At 51.9% G+C, this 21702-nt stretch overlaps 1 pseudogene; it reads right to left on the bottom strand.

The window, feature by feature from the left end:
* Positions 1-5032: 5032 nt before the first annotated feature.
* Positions 5033-6190, bottom strand: LOC133231625 (secreted and transmembrane protein 1-like; annotated as a pseudogene).
* Between the last annotated feature and the right edge of the window lie 15512 nt (positions 6191-21702).

Here is a 21702-nt window from a genome sequence, read left to right as displayed (position 1 = left end):
GACGGAGGAGCCTGGTGGGCTGCAGTCCATGGGGTCGCTAAGAGTCGGACACGACTGAACAACTTCACTTTCACTTTTCACTCTCATGCATTGGAGAAGGAAATGCCAACCCATTCCAGTGTTCTTGCCTGGAGAATCCCAGGGACAGGGGAGCCTGGTGGGCTGTTGTCTATGGGGTCCCACAGAGTCGGACAAGACTGAAGCGACTTAGCAGCAGCAGCAGCAGCAGCAGCAGCAGCAAGACACTTGTTTCACATCCCCAGCTGGCCAAGCCTATCCTGGTCCATCATAAATGTCTTGTTCCAGCCAGGTTTGTGCTTTCATAAGAATGATATTTCTCTGTGCTCTTTTATGGTCATCTGAAGAGGCCACCAAAGAGGAGACAGTGAAATTATGCAGCCAAAAAAAAAAAAAAAAAAAAAGAATGGTCTGCTGTGTCAGTTAATTTTAAAATATTGTTACTTCCTGGATATTTTGGATGCTTTATAAAATGTGTGATTTCTTTTCTCGTTCCAAATAAGCATTTGCTTCTGTCCCAGGACTTGTACTGGTGATTTTGTGTTAATTTCCTTAGAGAGCCCCTCTTGGTGTGGATGAGCTCCAGGTTGGAGTGAGCCTTCCTGCCACACTCTAGGGCAAGCCTCGGGAGGAGCTGGGGGCCAGCCACATGGCCTTCAGGTCGAGTCCTCGTCAGAGACCCCTCCAGATCATCCAGGATAACTCACAAGCTGCCCCTGCCCCCCTCAGAAGCTCAGGGCTGATTTTCTTACAGGAGTGTCTAGTTAGGATAACACTGGTAGCCCCGTGATCCTGCCCCTCTGTCCCACTTGGACACCAGGGAGAGGAGAAAGGAGGGCAAGAATGGGCAGGGGCAATACCAGGAGAAAGACAAGGGGGTCCCCAGGTGGGGATGGAGGTCAGCTTCCAGATGCCCCGGCCTTCTGGTTCACTTTCTGCTGGGATCTGTTTTATATCCAGAAACTTGGAGTATCAAGTCAGTCACCACTGCAGCCTGGGGGCTGGGTGTGGTCGTAGGGAAAGTACCGGGGCATGTGCCCAGGTTGTGGCTGCCGTGTGGCTCACGATTCTCTTTCCTGTGGGTGCAAGGGCTGGAGACTGCCCAGCTGGGCTACCATCCAGTATATTGGTGCACCAGGGTCCTGGTGATCAGCTCTCAGGGCAGAGGGAGACCCATGCCTGGACCCTGACCCCGAGGGCTCAGAGGTGCTCGAGGAGGAGACAGACTCTGGGCAACCAGAAAGAGGAAGACATTTCTCTGTCCTGGCAGCCTTGGGTTAGAGGACCAAGCTTCCAGTGTTGGCCCAAAGCCACATGTGCTTGTGCCAGGTGTGTGCGTGTGGTTCACACGTGGCCCATGCGCGGCCAGACAGCCCGAAGAAATATCCTCCCTGAACCCCCTCCTCTGACTGGACACTTCCGTGCTGATGTTTTGGGGTGGGGGCGGATTAGGTTTTCTGGGTGACTGCCCTTGACAGGGGCTGTCCACCTACCTATAGACACTTCTTGCTTGAGGGGGTATCTATTTTCAGGGGCAGAATCTTGCCAAAGGCCCAGAGGATCGTAGCAAAATTGTTGGCTGCTGCTGCTGCTAAGTCGCTTCAGTTGTGTCTGACTTTGTGCGACCCCATAGACAGAAGCCCACCAGGCTCCCCGGTCCCTGGGATTCTCCAGGCAAGAACACTGGAGTGGGTTGCCATATCCTTCTCCAATGCATGAAGGTGAAAAGTGAAAGGGAAGACGCTCAGTTGTGTCCGACTCTTACCAACCTCATGGACTGCAGCCTACCAGGCTCCTCCGCCCATGGGATCTTCGAGGCAAGAGCACTGGAGTGGGGTGCCATTGCCTTGTCCAGGCTAGTCAAACACACCCCATTCCAACCTCGTCCTGCCTTTGTTCATCACCAGCACTCCCTGGGCGCCCGTGCGTACCAATGCCAGTGCCAAGGGCAGAGGGTGAGACAAACGAGAGCCCGGGGACTGGAGACGACTCCAGGGAAGGATGAGCAGACCTGTGGCAGGACACACAGCACCTGTTGGGAGAGGGGTGCCGAACCTCAGGGGCCACAGGAGTAAAGGACTGAGGAGGTGAGAGAGAGTCAGGTGGCATATCTGGGAACAGGGTTCCAAGCAGAGGCATCAGCACACGCCTGGTCCCCAAGGCCAGAGAGTGCCTGGGGTTTCTGAGGGCCTGCAAGATGGCCAGTGTGGCTGAGGAGGAGCAAGGAGGGCCTGGGGGGAAGGGTCTCTAGGGCAATGCAAGGACTCAGAGCTAAACTTCCTTTAGAGAAATCCTTGAACGTACAAATAAGCAACAAGTCGAAAATTAAAATTAGTCAAAGACCCAGACACAGTATTTCTTTCTAGGCTTCCTGCCTTGGGTGTGCAGTGGCTGAATGACTTAATGTGAGCCCATCCCACCGTAATAGCAATATTAAAATGACCTTTGAACGACTTTCAAAGCATCAACACCTTTGGTTTGTTTTAGGCAAAACAGAACAGGTTTCCACGGCCCCCAAAGCATGGCGGTCCCACGTGCCGTGCCTGAGGGGCCTGGCCCAGGGGGTGGAAGAAACCCAGCATTTCTGGCACGAACCTTTCTTTAACCTGGGAGATGCAAATGCAGTCAGTTCTAGACCTGGACTCAGAACAGCCAGCGAAGCTGTTCTGGGATCGTTACCCTCCTGTGAGGACAGTCGCCAGGCACCGTGCATTGATCCAATCTGAAATTCTTCATGGTGAGTGAGGACTCCCAGATATCTGGCCTTCTGCATGTATTTGGACTTCTTTTTTTTTTTTAATATTTATTTTTTGGCTGTGTCGGGTCTCATGGGCTCTCTAGTTGTGCCATGTAGGCTTAGCTGCCCCACAGCACTTGGGAACTTAATTCCCTCCAGGGATTGAACCCACATCCCCTGCATTGCAAGACAGATTTTTAACCACTGGATCACCAAGGAAGCCCTAGTTGGGACTTTTTAGCTTGTAAGACTCACAGCACTTCTTTCAGATTTTTATTTTCTTCACTTAAGGATATATTTCTCAGCTCATGCGATGATTTGCTTGAGGATTAGCAATATGGACGTTTTGCAAAGCACGGAAGGTAGTACTTCTAGAAAAGCCTTCTTTTTATCACATTTTATGTACCTTTTACGAACATATTCAATGAACCACCAACCAGCTCTATCTTTCAAGGAACTTGTCTATGTTGAAAAGAAAAGTCCACAGCGAGAAACAGGAAAAGGATGAAATAAGAGGGCTCACCAGTAAAGGCAAACAGACAGTAGAAGTAGGACACCATCCACGCACACAAACAGGAGGTCAAAACCAGGAATCACGAGAGGAGAGGACGCACACAGGATATTTGAAATGCATTGGAAAGGAAGAGATCAGCAGCTGAAAACAACCATGCACGTATATGTAGACTGCTGTATCGAAATCTCATGGTCACCACAAACCAAAAGTCTATTATCATAGATGTACACACACAAAAGAAAAAGGAATTCAAGTGCATCACGAAAGTCATCAAATCATAAGAGAACAAAAGAGGAAAGGAAGGAAAAAAGACGTCCCAGCCTACGTCCAAAAAAACAACAAAGAATACACTCACTGGGGTTGCACAGTTTTGCTTGTAAAGACATCTGGCATATATGGTTTGGGATGCAGTCTGGGAACAGCAAGGGGCTGCACGTTGGGGCAGGTGGCAGAGAGGGGAGTCCCAGGGCTGGGGAAGACCAGGGAGGTTGGACACAGATTCCACCAGCAGCCACCTGTCCAGCCTCCCATCCAGAGGGGCTGCTCTACCCTTTGGGGTTGGTGGAGGAGGCCCCATGCATCATCTCAGGCCACTGATATCCTCATTTTCGTTCCACAGGTGCTTCCTGGAAGGTCTCTCAAACTGGTTCTTATTCATGTTCTAAAGACAAGAGGGTGTACACGATCAGCTGAGGACCCCAGACTGGGGCATCTCCCAGGTGACTGCAGCATGGCACTCTTGCCCTGGGGAGGAGCCCAGGCCTGACTGGGGTGGAGGAAGGGAGGGTCCTGTTAAGTCAAGTGCTATGGAAGGTGCGATTTTTGCACTTTGGGCCCCAGAACCTGCTAAGGAGCCCTCCCTGGCATGTCTATCAGGAAGAGGCCAGGAAGTTGCCAAGCTTCCTAGTCCTCAGCCTGCTCTTCCCCGCACGTCCCCTCTGCAGAGTCCAGTGTGCACGGTGCACACAGCTCCCCACCCCAGGCTCAGAGCCTCTTACCTGGAGAAGGGGGGAGGATGGGAGGGATGAGAGCCACGTGCAGACACCTTTGCCTACAAGTGTGTCCTGTAGGAACATCCCCCACCCACACATCTTAGGTCTCCTGGAAGAAGCAGGAAGCCCCCATGCCATCCCCCAGGGGGTCCTAAGGACAGTGTGGACTCAGTGGCCTGTCTGCGGTGGGGCATCTGCATTCTGTGCCTGGGACTGGATTTGCTGGCTGGGGTCCTCTGGGTGAGGTGTTCTGGCTCTCTGGGACCTCAAATGCTCCCCACTGTCTCACTAGTCTCAGTGGGTACGAGACCATGGGGCAGAGTGTCTATGCCGGGTCTGAGACGACCCCACCCCTCCCCAGCCCACAGGCCAGGCTCAGCAGCCAATACCTTCTGGAGCTTGAAGTTTAGGGAGCCACACCTTCGGCACCACACCAGTGTGCAGATCAGCAGGCTGAGGAGGACGACCAGGGCAAGGATGGGGAGGATTACCAGGATCTGCTTCTTGTGTTCAGCATTAACATCGAAACGGAATGTCCACATATCCAGGGCTGCGGGGAATGGGTGGGACCTCCCTCCTTTGGGGGCACCCTTGAGGGGGACATCGCCTGTGGTTGGGAAACCCATTGTGGGAAAATGGGAGGGGGATGGGTGCATGGGATGGGCAGGGCTCCAGGCACAGAAGGTGAGGGTGTCTGTGGAGGGAAGACCTGAGGGGGCTTTCTGGGGGCTCCCCTCCTGTAGCCCAGGATGAAGATAGAAACACCTACAGCCCTGAAGCAGCCCCTCCGCCCCAAGTATCAGATGAGCCCTGGATACAGGAGTTCATGAAGGCCTCACTGGGTTCCCCGCCCATGGCCCGGCTAGGCTGAGGGGTGCCTACTCAGCCCCTCCCACTGTTCCTGGTCCGGGGCAAAGCTGGACCCCTGCTTCCTGTCCCCAGCGCTCAGGGTGACTCTGACTGCGTATGAACAGGCGAGGGCGGGGAGGGAGCGACGGTGACTGGGGGACTTTGCAGCACAGCAAGGGGTGGGGGTGGGGGGATAGGCGGTGTTTAGGGAGGGAGGGGCCAGCTCCCTGAGCACACGGGGACAGTGAGCAGGCACACGTGCCAGGGCTACCCTGAGAAGCTCAGAGATGGCACAGCTGTGGCGTGGGTGGGGCAGGGTGGAAGTCCTCTTCAGGCCTCATCTCCATGGCTCTGGGCACCTCAGGTGGGCAAGAATAATTCCTCCCTAGTTGCTCCGCACTCTTGACCGCAAAAAAGCGAAGCTCTTGGGGGTCAATACCCCCCACCCTGCCCTGCTCATCTTCGACAGTCAGTGTGGTGATTTCGGTATTTACCTGGCGTCCCTGCAGACTCCACTTGTACAGTCCTGCCTGGGTGTCCTGGGCTTTATCAGTTATTAGGTACGCCTCGCCCTCCAAAACCCAGAGATCCCATTCATCCTGGTGATGTCTCCTGGGGGCTTTACACTGCAGATGAGCTTCCAGGGTGCCATGGGGTTCACTTTCAGGGAGATGTTGATGTGGGAGAAGGCATTGGAGATGCTGCAGCTCATCGTGTCTGGCTTGCCCCTCAACATAGAAACCACACCCTTGGTGCAGTTGGGGTTGTCCCAGACTGTGCAGGGGGAAAGTCACACATGTGGGTCATGACTGGACCTCAGGCCATCCAGTGACTGCCCTTCCTGGGGTCACTGGCACTACCTGGAGCCTGGGCCCCTCCTGGCCTGATCTAGGTCTCTCCTCCCACACCCATCTTGCCCCTGCTGCATTCCCCGCCCCCTCCCCCTCCCCTCCCCTCCCTCCTGCAGGCAGAGTTGGGACCATGCAACTTACTTCCACTATGAGCACTCCTCAAGGTGGCCAACAACAAGAGGACCCAGAACATCCTGGGAGCGAGGAGAGTGGATGCTGACGTCAGCATGGCCAGCAGGACATGGATAGGTTTTAAGGGGTTCCTCGTCCTTCTTACTGGCTTTTGGGACACTCCCTGGGGGAAGGAAAGCTGATGAGTCAGAGTTCCCTTAGGCTCCTTGGGAAGCCAGTGAGAGGGGCTGCACCCTGGCCAGGGTGGGTGAGGGTCTCCAAGCTCCTCCCTGACCGAACTGTGTCATAACCCTTCTTGACACCTTTATAATGTCTGCAGTGGGACCACTGTTAGACAGATGAGAAAGACAGATGAGAAACACAGATGAGACAGGAAACAGGTCCCTGGGAGAAAAGTCCATTTATATTTGGGGGGTTATCTTGAATTTTACATAAAACATGCAAAACTCCCTGAGCTGGGTGTCCAGTAGAGACAGGTTGTGACACACAGAATCTCGTGTGGCCACTTGAACCTGACACCAGCCTAAGACCACCTTGGATGCTCCAAGCCCGTCTTCCACTCTTGCATTCTGAGGATTGGCATTTGGGGACACTTGGTCCACTCTCCAGATTTGCTTTTATCAACAAAAAGAGTCTTCCTGTGCTACCCGTGAGTTACAGTCCGGAAAGCTGAACTTTCACTTCCTCTGAAACAAATGCTCATCTCGGGCTTTGGCATCCAGTAAAACTGACATTTGTGCTTCCCAGACGGCACAGTGGTCAAGAATCTGCCTGCCGATGCAGGAGACACAAAAGATGAGGGTTCAATCCCTGGGTCAAGGAGATCCTCTGGAGTAGGAAATGGCAACCAACTCCAGTAGCCTTTCCTGGCAAATTTCCATGCACAGACTCAGACATGACTGAGGGACTAACACTTTCACTTTTCATAATGACATGTGGCTACCATTAGGTACCACACAGAGGATGAGATGGTTAGATAGTATCACCAACTCAATGGACATGAGTTTGAACAAACTCAGGATATAGTGGAGGACAGAGGAGCCTGGCAGGTTACAATCCATGGAGTTACAAAGAATGGGATGTGACTTAGCGACTGAACAACAACAAAAAGTAGCTTCACTGCCCGAAAAATCCTCTGTGTTCCATCCATTCATCCATCCTTCCCACCAACTCCTGTCAACCATTGATCTTTTGACTGTGTCCAGAGTTTTGCCTTTTCCAGAATGCCATGGACTTGGTACCCTTTGGTTTTGAATTCAGTGACTCTGATTTCTTTTTTTCACTTTGCGTGGTACTGGGCAGAAGGGCCAGGAGCAAAGAAAAGTGTGGATGTAATCGCTTCCAGGAGCTGAGGGCCATTGGTGACCAGCCCCAGTCCTGACTCCAGGAGACTCTGCGTCAAACAAGGAGAATGACATGGCGAGGGACAGTCTCAGCCCCCAGACCCCTGTGACTGGTGCTCCTGTCTCTGGCTTCCCTTGATTTTCTAAACTTGCTTCTATTCCTAATTTACCGTCAGAAGGACAGTCTTCTTTTCTCACATAAGTACATTTGTAGTTGAGGAAGAAAGATGTCACCTGAGAGACACGTGTTCTGTACACACACATGTATGTGATTTTACATACGTGGAATCAGGTTAGACAGACCACTACTGTCTCTCTCTTCTCGCCCTCTGTACTGTATGTACTAGGGTGAATGCTGTTCTTTAGTCACTAAGCCGTGTCTGACTCTTTGCAACCCCATGTGCTGGAGCCGACCAGGCTCTGCTGTCCATGGGATTTCTCTTGCGAGAATATTGGAGTGGGTTGCCATTTCTGTCTCTAGGGGATCTTCCCGACTTAAGGATCAAACTCACCTCTCCTGCATTGGCAGGCACTTTCTTTACCACTGATCCATCAGGGAAGGGTGAAAGGTGGCCCCAAAACACATGTCCACCCAGAATCTGTGAAGGTGATCTTACTTGGAAATAGAGCCTTTGCTGCTGCTGCTGCTAAGTCGCTTCAGTCGTGTCTGACTCTGTGTGACTCCATAGATGGCAGCCCACAGGGCTCCCCCGTCCCTGGGATTCTTCAGGCAAGAACACTGGAGTGGGTTGCCATTTCCTTCTCCAATGTATGAAAGTGAAAAGTGAAAGTGAAGTCACTCAGTCGTGTGCGACTCTTCGCGACCCCATGGATTGCAGCCTACCAGGCTCCTCCGTCCATGGGATTTTCCAGGCAAGAGTAAAGGAGTGGGTTGCCACTGCCTTCTCCCAGAGCCTTTGCAGTCATAAATAAAGAGGAGGTCGTATTAGGGCAGTGTGGACCCAATCTAATGTGACTGGCTTCCTTGTAAGAAGAGAGAAATTTGTAAGAAAGAGACACAGGGAGAGGCCAGGAGCTGACAGAGGCACAGACTGGAGGGACGTGGCCACAAGCCAAGGGACGCCAGAGCTGCCAGAAGCTGGAAGAGACAAGGAAGGATGTTTCCCTGCAGCTGTGCTGACAGCTTGATTTTGGACTTCCGGCTCCAAACTGGAGGAGGGCAAACTTTGCTTCTTTTGATTCCTTGTTTGTGGTTCTTGGTCTCGGCTGCCCCAGGACACTCATACTGGCCCCTGTCTCTTTCCCCAGACCCCAGCTTTCCCCTCACTAGAATAATCAGACACAAACCCCAGACACTGGAGGGAGTGTTCTGGGGTCATGTTCTGTCCACTTCTCTGTGTCTGGTTCTCACTTTGTAGTGTGCTGCTGGTGAGGTCTGCCTCCCCCGATCCTGAAAGCTTGACTTCAGTGGCTGCAAGGATTCCCTTTGTCTTAGCTTGTGAGCTGCCCTGTCCCCTGGGGTTCTAGCTCCGCCTCTTCCTGGTGACACCTGGTGCTGTGGAGGGCTGACCAGCTCATCCTGTTTCTGGCCCTTCAGATTTCCGCATTGTCACTGCCTTTGCAAACCCTTTGCTCCTCTTCCTGGGAGTTTCTGTCTTCTCTTTACAGGTTTATAAAACTTTCACCCCTTAAAGAAACAAACTGCCTTCCAGGGTAAGTATGTTTCTATCATCATTTCTCCCCAGATCGTCTTTGGAATAAGGACTCCACGTGTTTATGTTGTCCTATCTGTCTTTTCCTTCAAAGCTTCAGGGTTTTGTTTTAAATTAGTTTTTGTTTGTTTGTGTTGAGTATCCTTTTTAAAAGGCTTCCCAGATGGTGGAATATCCATCACTGTCAAATTTTGTCTATTTTTATGCTCAAATCTTGAATATTCCTCAAGGTCTGTTTGCAAGTGGCATGTCACAGGTCTAATGTTGCTCCTTTCCAGGAGGACAAGTGGTGCCTGAGGCACTGAAGAGTGAAGCACCCTGTCGCCCTGGCCAAGGTGGCCCCACCCTGTGGGGCCATTCAGGCCCTGCCAGCCGCAGGGTACAGGCCACTATGCTGTCCATCATGCGTTTTCACCCTGGGAAGGCAGGTTCTCTCTATGGCTGTTTATCTTTCCTTGGACATTAGTTTCTCACAAGAACATTAACACGGTTTTAATCAATGAATTTTTTTTTTAACAAGAATTTGGTGATTGAGTGAAGAGAGACAGCTGCCTTGATCTTGCCCCAAACTGCTCAGCATAATGCAAGAGAGGCTGAGATTTCACAGGTGGACACAACCCAGTAGCTGCCTTTCAGCAATTGCCAGGATGGGGCATAAATAGCTCAACACTATTGCTTGCTGCTGAGCACCTCATGTGATGAAAGGTTCTAGAAAGAGGTGTTATAACTTCCTGTGCTGGGGCTTCCTGGACCTCAGATAAGATCTGCTCAATTCTTTTCCTGAGTATTTTTTATAAAATAACTTCTCTTAAATTGGAAGTTTCTCATACACAGAATGGTGCCCAGCGACCCATAAGGCCCAAAGGCACCCTTGCTGGTGGTCGACAGTGACTCCTGGCCTCCTAGCCAGAGCCCTTGGGGCTGCCTGGAGGGAGATCCTTGCCCAGGGATGTCCTCCCCTGAGCCTGCCTGAGCAGGCAGGAGATTGATCTTGTGTGCTCATCTCTGGCCACTGACTCATCCTGGAGGAAGCCTTGGGCAGGACCCCCAGCCTTTCCAGTCTCCTCAAGATCTCCCCTCAGATCCCAGCCACTCTGCTGCTTCCACTGACCTCAGAACAGCCTTTGCCCCCCTGTTCCCCATCGAACGTGGGCCTGTGTGTCCTATCGATGGGGAGGCAGGCCAAGTCTCCCCAAGCTGAAAATACGTTTCCAGGGAGGCCTGCCCACTGGCCCCAAGGCTGGAGCAGGCAGGTGTCCTCAGGGTCACATGGAGGGCTAACCCCCCAGGGACCCAAAGGAAGAATGCCACCTAAGCCTGTGCTCTGAGAGCAGTGATCCCTCACGTGTGACAGGGGGAGCCTCCTGCTGGTGACCTGGCATCATCACCAAATGCCCAGTGCGACCAGGAGACTTAGTGGGAAGGGTAGGCTTGTTCTCTCTGGGAGGGAGACAGCCAGGGGTCCACAGTATCCAGAAGGAAACTCACCCCCTCAAAACCTTTCCTCATCACGTTTTCTGACCATTGTCCAGCTTTCACTCTTCCCATAAATTTAGGAGTCGTGTTTCAAGTTCCTAGTGCACTTTCTGGGATGCTGAGTGAAAAGTGAAAGTGAAAATCACTCAGTCCTGTTTGACTGTTTGTGACCCCATGGACTGTAGTCTGCCAAGGTCCTTTGTCCATGGGATTTTCCAGGCAAGAATACTGGAGTAGGTTGCCCTTCCCTTCTCCAGGGGATTTTCCTGACCCAGAGATCGAACCTGAGTCTCCCACCTTGGAGGCAGATCCTCTGAGCCACCAAGACATTGATTGAAAGTAAATGAATGAGTGGGTTCATTCACAGTCCTGAACCAAGCACGGTCTCACTCCATGGAGAGCCAGGAGAAGCTAGCCTGGCGAAGCCACCCCATCTTCAGAAGCTTCCAGAATCTTACTCCCACTCCCTGGGAGAACACTCTGTCGCTGCACACAGCACACAGACACACAGACACACACACACACACACACACACGCACAGTGCTGGGGGGAGGGCCCCTAGGGCCCCCACATGCTCTGCCTACAATAGGTGCTCAGTCCCTAGACCTGCTCAGAATTCCCTGCAGGGCCGATGCCACACGAAGGGTGCGGTCAGTCCCCTCCAGTGAGCTCTGGGCAGGGGCCCGGCAGAGCTGAATGAGTCAAAGGTCAACCTTGGTCTGCACCTGGACCAGGTGACATGGAGAGGGGGTGACCTCAGCAAAACGGTGTTTTTGTAACACACGCTGACCTGTCCGACTGGACTCTGGGAGCGTGTGTGTGACAAGTAAAAGGAAAGCAAAAGGGACGAAGCAGGCTGAAGTCCAGACGTCGGGTGGGAGGGCGGATGGTGTCTTCCAGCAGCGAGCGCGTGGCCCCCTGGGAAAGGTGTGTGGGGTCCTTTGAGCCTACGTCAGGCTCACCAAACCACCCTCTGCTCTCAATATCTCGTATTTTGTCTACCTGCCAGGGAAACACCGCAGAGAGCCTGTCTCACCAGCCTCCCCACCCTAACCTCTGTGCTTTTCACAACAGTACATATCCCTATGTCTTAAAAATTAGTTCTGCCCTGGTAGCTCAGCTGGTAAAGAATTTGCCTGCAATGCAGGAGACCCCAGTTCCATTCCTGGGTTGGAAAGATCCCCTGAAGAAGGAATAGGCTACCCACTCCAGTATTCTTGGGCTCCTCTGGTGGCTCAGATGGTAAAGAATCTGCCTGCAATGTGGGAGACTTGGGTTTGATCCCTGGGTCTGGAAGATCCCCTGGAGGAGGGCATGGCAACCCACTTCAGCATTCTTGCCTAGAGAATTCCATGGATACAAGAGCCTGGTGGGTTACAGTCCATGGGGTCACAAAGAGTCAGACATGACAGAGCGACTAACACTTTCACTTTTCACATACCCCTATGTCCTAAAAATTATTTTACATTGACTCATTTTTTAAACATTAGTATCTGTTTTAGCTTCACCTTAAATACCCATTTGTAGTCACTAGATGTGCTATTTATACGTATGTTCTCACAGATAATGAAAGGACCAGAAGACTATGAAAGCAGGAAGTGTCACAGACTTTCTACCACCACTTGGAGTCCTCCGCAGGGAGTATGGCCTGTGCACAGGTGAGCCCTGGCCATCTTCTGTCATGTTGTCCAAGGTTGCTGAAGGTGTGGGCTCCCAGACGGGCACTGGCTGGGACTCCCTGCCGCTCTTCCGCTGCCCCCAAAACTCCAGTCTTCCCTGAGCCTTCCCTAGGCCATGGTGGGGCTCTGTCCTTACACACACGAGCCTCTCAGTCCAACTTCATGCGCTCCCTGAGGTTCTCCTCTCCAGGAAAGCCCCTGGAGGGTTCCAGAATCTGGACAAGGAAATGCCAGGGTCCTTTCCCACCAGTCTCTGCCCCCAAACTCCAACCACCGTGGGCCTGACTCCTCATAATCAGATGATACAGCCTAGGCGCTGGGAAGAACTCCAGGTTGGGGTAGATCCTTGAAACCATAGAGCAGTCTCAACTAAACCAAATCTGTACAATGGAGACACAGACTTTTCCACCTTATAGAATACGGAAGGGGTGTCTGCAAAGAGCTGGACTGGGGATGGAGGAGTTGGACTGGGATGAAGGAGCCGGACTGGGAAGGAGAAGCTGGACTGAGGATGGAGGGGCTGGACTGGGGTTGGGAGGAGCTCCCCGTGTCCTCAGGCACCTTTGCCGCCCTTATCAGTCTGGGGTTCCACTGTTGACTTATTTTTAATAAAGTATAATATACTATAGTATATATAGTACATTGTATTATAGTATAATATACTATAATATAATATAGTATATTTTATGTAATATTTGCCACATATTTACATTTCAAAGTGATTCGTTATCTGAAATTCAGATGGGTTTTTAAGTTTGGCATTTCCATTCCTCTGCCTGAGTCTCTCCTCTTGCCTCTGATGCTGCAAAGGACAGGAAAATGGGAGAGAGAGAGGCCAGGGCACAACAGGGGAAGAGCGGGGTGAGAAGGCAGAGGGTGGGGGGTGCTACAGGAAGACTGCATGATGGGGCAAGAGCTGGAGGGGCCCTGAGGTTTCTGGAGTTGGGAAAAGTGAGGCAACAATTCACCATTCTCTCAGATCACTGTCACAGCTGCTGGTATCTCCATGTATTAAGCTGGGGCACACAGCTGGGATTTGTGCTGTCACTGGGGACCTGATCACATTTGGGAGTCAGTGGAACACCTTGGAAAGTGCATGCCGTTGCCAGCATTTTGTCCTGCCACAGGACCTTGGGGAAACTGAGGCAGCAGGTATGTGGCTCGAGGCTTATCAGCTGACCAGGGGCACAGGGGTTCTCGGTCAGCAGGGATCTCCATACCTGCAGCACCTAGGAGAAGCTGGACCAGGTTTTTCACGCAAAGGCTCAGTGGTAACATGTATGTACCTGGATATTTACATGGGAGGGTGAGCACCCTGCTGTCCAGGCAGGCCTTTGACCAACAGTGTGGAGGGAGGCGACCAACCACCTTCAGGAGACACTGAAATGGAGCCCCAACCCTGGCTCAGAGGGAAGGGATGCCCCAGTCCAGGGAGGCTTTGCTGTGTCCTGTCTCTGCGGCTATGGCCAGGAGAGATCCCTACTGGGCAGTAATAAGTTCCTCCAGGCCTGGGGGCTGAGTCTGTAAACCGTTGCTCTCACAGGCCATCAGTACAGGCCAGCCCATCAGCTGGGCTACTTCGCACTCTCTTTCACAAGGCACTTCCTCTGAGAATCCTCCCCCTCCTTGCACCTGCTGGTTGCACCCTCCGGGGGGTGGAGGGGGGAGAGGGGAGGGGTGGCCTGTACCTTCCCACCACCTTCATTATTTAGTCCCAGGGGATGAGGGCCTCCCAGGGGCTCTGGCTTCTCAGGCACTGGGAGTGGAAAGTGGCTTTCAAATGGCAGATCATTCACCAGTAGTGGGTGGTGAATTGAATTTTGAGATTGCTGCTGCAGCTTAACCAAAAATGAAAGGAGAGCGTAGAAAGAGACAGTGGAGTGCCCCTCTCCCCCCCGACCTTAGGGGAAGTCTCAGAGGTTTCGCTCTGTTTTAATGAGTGCTTGTGAGTGAATGAGCTGAGTATGCATGTGTGTCCATTGTGAGTGCACACAAGTGTGTATGTGCATGAAAGTGAGCGTGTGGGCAAGTATGAGAGCCACAGTGTTGGCTTGGATGTGAAAGTGTTTCGTCCCAGGTGTGGTCCTGGGCAGCAGGGGCTCTGTGTGGATGGGTGGACGTCTAGGAGCTCGAGATGCCAACTCTCCGTCCTTCCACAGAGGGGCAGAGCCAAGCCTGGGGCCGCGCTGCAGAGACGCAGTTCCCCACCAGGACTGCGAAGTCTTTGTCTTTTTCACTCCCTCAGCGGAGGCGCAGAGGCAGATCCTGAGAGCTCAGCGCCCCATCTCCATAAACCCAGCCCCCATTTGAGTGCACGGACTGGTCCGACACCAGGAGCCCTAGCCAGTGCCCATCAAGCTCTCATCTGCGCCCCAGTACCCCGGCTCCTCCACGCCCGCGGCTCCTGCACTCCGCCTTCCAGTCCTCAGCTTCAGCCTGTCTGTGCGCTGGTCTGCGTGGCCTGACTGAACCCCAATCATGATTCCAGGGTGGAGCCAGGCAAAGAGGAGGCAGCTGAAAGGAGGATTCAGAATCCATGCACGTGAGGTCTGACACCCAGGTCCAACATTCAGGAAGGAAACCTCAAGTTATGGGAAGTCACTCAAGTTTCAGGAACTGCCCTGAGTTCAGGGGAAAGGATGATTTTATTGACAGTGAATTCCTTATTATATTTTTATTAGACACAGGGCATTAGATGATCATTCTAAAGAAAATGGTAGGTGGCAGTTTTCTAGGAGAGCCAGTTCCTGAGTTCTCCCCTTTCAAGCTCCATCTGAACAGATCCTCCTATGGGGAGCCGGGTGTGTTCACCCCCCTGCGTGGATCTGGGGACCTGCTAGTCCCCTGCTGTGTACATCACCCCCACACACAGACACTGGGCAGAGCCCTGCCCATTGAGAATCCTCAGAGCCTGATTCCAGTTTTCAGAAATGCAAGTTGGGTCCACCTAGATAGAAGTCATGCTGGGGACACAGGCAGGGATAAGGAGCGAGAGTGAGTAGGAGCAAGTGGTAAAGAGTTTATAAATTGTCCTTCATTAGCCCTTGAGCAGAAGGAGCCCCTCTTCCCGGCTCCCTCCCCACGGAGAGTCCTAGCAGGGGGATATAGAGACACTCTGTGGCCAAAACAGGTGTCCCTGGGGCATACCTGAGTGTCCTCATTCCCAGAGGGTGGAGTCCAATAGGTGCTGACCTCAGAGAAGTGCTGGAAGCCGGGAGTGTCCTTGCAGGGGTGTGTATGTTTCTCATGTAGAAATGGTTTTGGTGCTTATAAAAATCACTAAGATAGAAGTCTCTCTTTGAGACTCTGAAAGTGGGGAATAAGGGCAATGTGTGAGAGTCACAAGGGCGGGGAAGGACAGAGGTGTTTCGACTCTTTGTTCTTTGTTTGACTCCAGGCTCCGTTTTTTTCAAATTGCTGGAGGCAAGCGGCTGCTGTTGACTTGAACCCGGAGTCCTTGGTCCACGTCCAGCCTCGCTAGCTTCCGGGCTCTCGCCAGCAGTGCCCAGATTTCCTGCAGACCCGGTGGAAGGCTGTAGTCATCATCCCGCTGCCTAGCCTGCCTGCGTACACCCTCCCAGCTCCATCTTCCTTGTGTCAGAGGGCCAGGTGCAGCCTCAGCTGTAGGCAACTTGTATCCTGGAAGCTCACACCTGGGGCAGCGGAGTCATGAGTCAAGGGTGATCAGAGACAAAGGGGCACCTGCAGGGCTGGGCCTGGCTCTGCCCCCCTCACCCCCGAGGAGAGAGGCTTGGAGAGAGAAACCCAACAGGGATGCTGTGGCAGGGGTTGGGGGCAGGAGAAAGAGTTTGTTTCTGTTCAGTGTAGGACATCCGTCATCAGACCTGCACTTCCAATAAAGCCCCCTGGAAGGCAGGAGTGGGATGGGGCCAGTGAATCTGAAGGTCCTTCCATGAGGGTGCAGAAGCCTCGAAGGTGTATGGAGAAGGGAGATCCCACAGTTATGGGTGGTTTGGAGGTGGGGTGAGGAAGCCCAGAGGTCCGCAGTGCCAACTGAGTGCCCTGTGGACTGTCCCCTTCCACTAGAACCTATAGTGACCTGCTGGCAGGGTGGAGAGTGGAATAAGGGGCAAAGAGGTATTTCTGGGCCATCAGGGGAGAGGCTGTGGACTCAGGCTGGGCAAGTACTCGTCAAGTGGGCAGAGAGTTGCTGGTGTGGGTGATGCCCAGATTTCATGTAAAGAAAGAAAAATGCAGAACCAAGTTCTGGGGGATCCCTGAATTTTGTGAGTGGCAGAGGAAGGGCCCAGACTGGACAGGAAAGAACATTGCAGCTGCCCCACAGGTGGATCCTCTAGATCTTTAAGGAGATCAAGGGCAAGAAGGGCCATTCTCCAGCTGGACTCAGGGCCTGAACGTTGAGCAACAACTTGGTGTCTGGAGCTGAGTTGAACAGGACAAAGTCCTGGCTGTGCCAAAGGAGTAACCTTTGCCTGGTGAATAAATAAGCCTCAGAGTCCGTTGTCCTCACAGGAAGGTGCACGAAAGTCGGTGTGAAACTCATCCTCCCCACAAAGAGGCACGAAGGCCTGGGTCCCTGGCCCCATCTGAAGGGCCTCACATATGATCCAGCCTGGGGACCAAATTGCCACATGTTGTGTTTGATGCTTGCCCACCATTCTCCTCTGTGCTGGAGGGAGGGTCTAGTTCCAAGGCCACCTTCCAAATCAGTCCTTGCTTGCCCTCACATCCGGCCTTGCCTAGGGTCTCTCAGTTCATGGGGGCTCCTGGGAAGGGGCTGTTGCAGCAGGAGGAGAGGAGAGTCCCACACACTGACGGGCCCTGAGCTTCGGCTGAGCACTTAGAGTCTTGTCCCTACAGAATGAGACCTCCTGGGACCTTGATGACAATGGGTATCCTGATAAAGCATTGGAAAATGAAACTAGTTTATGTTGAAAGTAAAGCACTGCAGATGGTGATTGTGGCAATGAAATTAAAAGACACTTACTCCTTGGAAGGAAAGTTATGACCAACTTAGACAGCATATTAAAGAGCAGAGACATTGCCAACAAAGGTCCATCTAGTCAAGGCTACGGTTTTTCCAGTGGTCATGTATGGATGTGAGAGTTGGACTGTGAAGAAAGCTGAGCACAGAATTGATGCTTCTGAACTGTGGTGTTGGAGAAGACTCTTGAGAGTCCCTTGGACTGCAAGGAGATCCACCAGTCCATCCTTAAGGAGATCAGTCCTGGGTGTTCAGGACTGATCCGAAGGATGGATGTTGAAGCTGAAACTCCAATACTCTGGCCAGCTGATGCAAAGAGCTGACTCATTTGAAAAGACCGTGATGCAGGAGGAGAAGGGGACGACAGAGGATGAGATGGTTGGATGGCATCACCGACTCGATGGACATGGGTTTGGGTGGACTCAGGGAGTTGGTGATGGACAGGGAGGCCTTGCATGCTGCGGTTCATGGGGTGGCAAAGAGTCGCACACGACTGAGTGACTGAACTGAACTGAACTGAAACCACTCAAATGTCCCAAGAAGATAAGAGAAATGAACTGTGCTGTATCTCACTGGGACTCCTGTTTACTTCCCAAAGGTAACATTTGTGGACACGTCCCCTTAGAGCTTGCTAGACATTTCTTGTGTCTGTACAAACACTCACGCTTGTCTAAGGCGTGCATCTTTTGCTGTGCAACCTGGGAACCTGTCTTTCAAGGGCACTAGGCTCCCTCAATGTCATCCCTTTACTTCTCTTGAAAGTTTCACCCTCAAATCATAGCATCTGCTGCATCACGGGAAGGGTGGAGTTTCGTTTTGTCTTGGTTCTAGGAATTTGTCAATTTCAGTTCTGATTTCCTATCTGACTACAAACAAATATTCAGCAGCACATTCTTCATATTCCAGAAGTGGTGGCATGTTTATCTTTCTGTTAGCAGCTTGTGACTTCTTTCGAACTTCTGTCCTCATTCTCTGGGCTCCCTCACTGGGACATTTTGCCATTTTGTGTCTCAGTTGCCACACGCGCACAGACACACACAGTTTTTGTAAATGCCTCAGGTCCTTGAGACATCCCTGTATCTTCTGGGGTCCCTCCCATCAAGGTGGTCAGTGGAGTAACGTAGATCTTTTATGTACTTGCCAAATGTTTTCAGCTTGAGCTGATTTGTCAATGGTTGGGAGAGGTGGGTTGGAACTGCTCCGAAGACAGAGGATCATCCATTTCTCCCTGTGGTTCTAGCAGTCTTTTATCATATATGCTATTAGAAGCATTTATGGAAGCTATACTATTAGATGCAAAAATACTTAAAGTGTTATACACTGAGTCCCCTACATATGAACCTTACATGTGTGTTTTGAGAGCACATTCACAGGTCTAATTTGTGAGTCCAACAAAGCTAGCCTTGGTACCCGACTAACACAATGGCTATGTTGTCCTGCTGCTGCTGCTCCTGCTAAGTCGCTTCAGTCATGTCTGACTCTCTGGACCCCATAGACGGCAGCCCACCAGGTTCCCGTCCCTGGGATTCTCCAGGCAAGAACACTGGAGTGGGGACTGCTATACTGTAATCGGTTTGTAATGCATGCGTGCCAAGTTGCTTGCGCTGTGTCCGACTCTGTGCAACACTATGGACTGTAGCCCACCAGGCTCCTCTGTGCATGGGATTCTCCAGGCAGGAATACTGGAGTGGGTTGCCATGTCCTCGGCCAGCGGATCTTCCTGACCTAGGGATTGAACCCGTGCCTCCTGCATCTCCTGCTTTGTCAGGCAGCTTCTCTACCACTGAGCCACCTGGGAAGCCCTTGGTTAGGGGAGGGGAGTGTTTTACTTACTTCCTCACCCTAGTGCCTATATCCCCCTTCCAACCAAAATCTTGCATTTTCTTTTCTTCTTTTTTCTAAACTCCAAGAAATTCACATCCTTCCTCTTCCTTTTCAGTGATCTCCCTAGGGCTCCTGCGGTCCAGATGTCAGCATTCACGTCACAGTCTTTTCAGTCTCAGGTCCAGAATGTTTTCAGCCAAGCTGGCCGTGCCACGTGGCTTGTGGGATCTCAATTCCTCAACTAGGGATTGGACCCAGGCCACTGCAGGGAAAGTACAAAATCCATACCATTAGAGTACCAGGGAACGTCCGTGCTTTAGAAATTTTTAAGTTTTAAAATGTAAGACTAAAATTCTTGACCCGTTAGTATTTCTCTTTCTGATGGAGTCACCCGGAAGCATGATGTTTGCTTTCTGAAATGGCTGCATTCCTCCAACATCAGGTTATTTTGTCCCCAGCTGCCCCAGCAATCAGTGCTCTTGGGAATTATTTGTCTTTACACTTCATTTTTTGAAAGAATCACATTTTCAGTATTAATCCTTCCTCAACCAACACCCAGATATGCCTTTCCCTTTATCTGAACGTTCTTTTATTTTCTTCAAAATAGTATAACATTTTACTTATGGAAGTGCTTATAACTGGGGTGCCTGTTGCTGCTTCAGGGATCATGAGGTAGGTCTGGCTCTGGCCCCGCCCCCTCCGTGCATTGAGTAACTCGGTCCTGAAGGTCTAACTCCTGCAATGGCCCCTCAGAGTCAGGGAGGAGGCGGGCTCCGCCAGTCCGGCTGAGCCACGTGGTCCCCACAGCTCCCTCCAGGGTCCCTTATGCCTCCGAGCTGCCCAGACCCTGGCGCACAGGCCACCGCCGACTGGACGCTGTCCTCTCCCCTCTGGGGATGAGCCCTGTCAGTGTACCTTAGGTCACCTTGCTGATGGGGCAACAGGAATGGAGATTCAGTGGCCACAGTAGCCAGGGGGAGGCAGCTCTGCCTGGAAGGGCTCACTAAGGGATTTAAACATTAGAGCACTGTTTCTCCCTTATCCTGATAACCTGTTTATTGCCCAGCATTTACAAAAGCTGTTGTTGTTGGGTTGCTAAGTTGTGCCTGACTATGACCCCATAGGCAGCAGCATGCCAGGCTCCCCTGTCCTTCACTGTCTCCCAGAGTTTGCTCAGATTTGTGTCCATTGAGTCAGTGATGCTGTCCAACCACCCCATCCTCTGCTGCCTCCTTCTCCTTTCGACTTCAATCTTTCCCAGCATCAGGGTCATTTCCAGTGAGTCAGCTCTTCGCATCAGGTGGCCGATGTGTTGATTTCCTTTAGGATTGGCTGCTTTGATATCCTTTCTGTCCAAGGGACTCTCAGGAGTCTTCTCCAGCACCACCGCTGAAAAGCATCAGTTGTTCTGCACTGAGGCTTTTTATGGTCCAACTCTCACATCTGTCCATGACTACTGAAAAAAACATAGCTTTGACTATATGGAACTTTGTCAGCCAAGTGATGTCTCTGTTTTTTAACATGCTGTTTAGGTTGGGCATAGCTTTCCTTCCTTCTGAAAGAAGCAAGTGTCTTTTAATTTCATGGCTGCAGTAACCATCCACAGTGATTTTGGAGCCCAAGAAAAGAAAATCTGTCACTGCTTCCATTTTTTCCCTTTCTTTGCCCTGAAGTGATGGGATCAGATGCTATGATTTTAGTTTTATGAATATTGAGTTTTAAGCCAGCTTTTTCACTCTCCTCTTTCACCCTCATCAGGAAGCTCTTTGGTTCCTCTTCACTTTCTGTCATTTAGAGTGGTATCATCTGCATCTATGAGGTTGTTGGTATTTCTTCCAACAGTCTTGATTCGAGCAGGTGCTTCATCCAACCCGGCAATTCGCATGATGTACTCTGCATAGAAGTGAAATAAGAGGTAAACAGAAAGTAAGTCTCCGGGGATGGTATCCTGAGAGGGAATCCTCTGGTGTGCTCACGAGCAGTGCGGTTTATGTACAGGATGCACAGTGCCATGAGGGGGTTGGTGGCCCCATCCCTCGGTGGCCCTGACTGAGGCACCGCCTGCCTCCTTTCCTCAGTTAAACACCCATCCTGCTGCTGTCCCCCTGCCTCCACACAGGCTTACCAGCCTGCGCTTCCCCCTGGTCCCCAAAGAGCAAGTTCCCCCTTGTTCTAATGCCTCTGAGCGCAGAGTGGGTGTCCTTCCCCCGGTGGGGCCCAGTCGGGTGTTTACCTTGGAGGGCAAGTCCTGTGCAAGCGTGACGAGCTCCCTGGCAGCAGCTGGGGCATGGCAGGCAAGTCACTGGTGGGGCTGCAGGCACAGGAGCTGGGGATACCAGACGAGAGTCCCTGAGCCAACTCAGACCTTCCTGGGGGACTGGCCTGGCTACTCTGGGCCCTGGGGGAGCACCCTCGGAAACTGCCAGGGTGCCAGAAGACTTGGGGTGTTCAAACCTGCTCCCCACAGAATCTTCACCTGTAAGGTGAGAGGCATCCCTAGCAAGGGAATATTGGGGATAGGATAAGTCCATTTTTGTGTTGGTTGGTTGATTTTGTGTTGTTATTTATTGATTTGTTTAAAGTACTCTATTCTAACAGTGTGAATTCTTTCCCAAATCAACTCTTGTTTATTCAACAAACATTTGTGG

This window comes from Bos javanicus, chromosome 19 (genome assembly GCF_032452875.1).
Source record: "Bos javanicus breed banteng chromosome 19, ARS-OSU_banteng_1.0, whole genome shotgun sequence".
NCBI lineage: Eukaryota > Metazoa > Chordata > Mammalia > Artiodactyla > Bovidae > Bos > Bos javanicus.
This window is presented reverse-complemented; position numbering and strand designations above follow the sequence as displayed.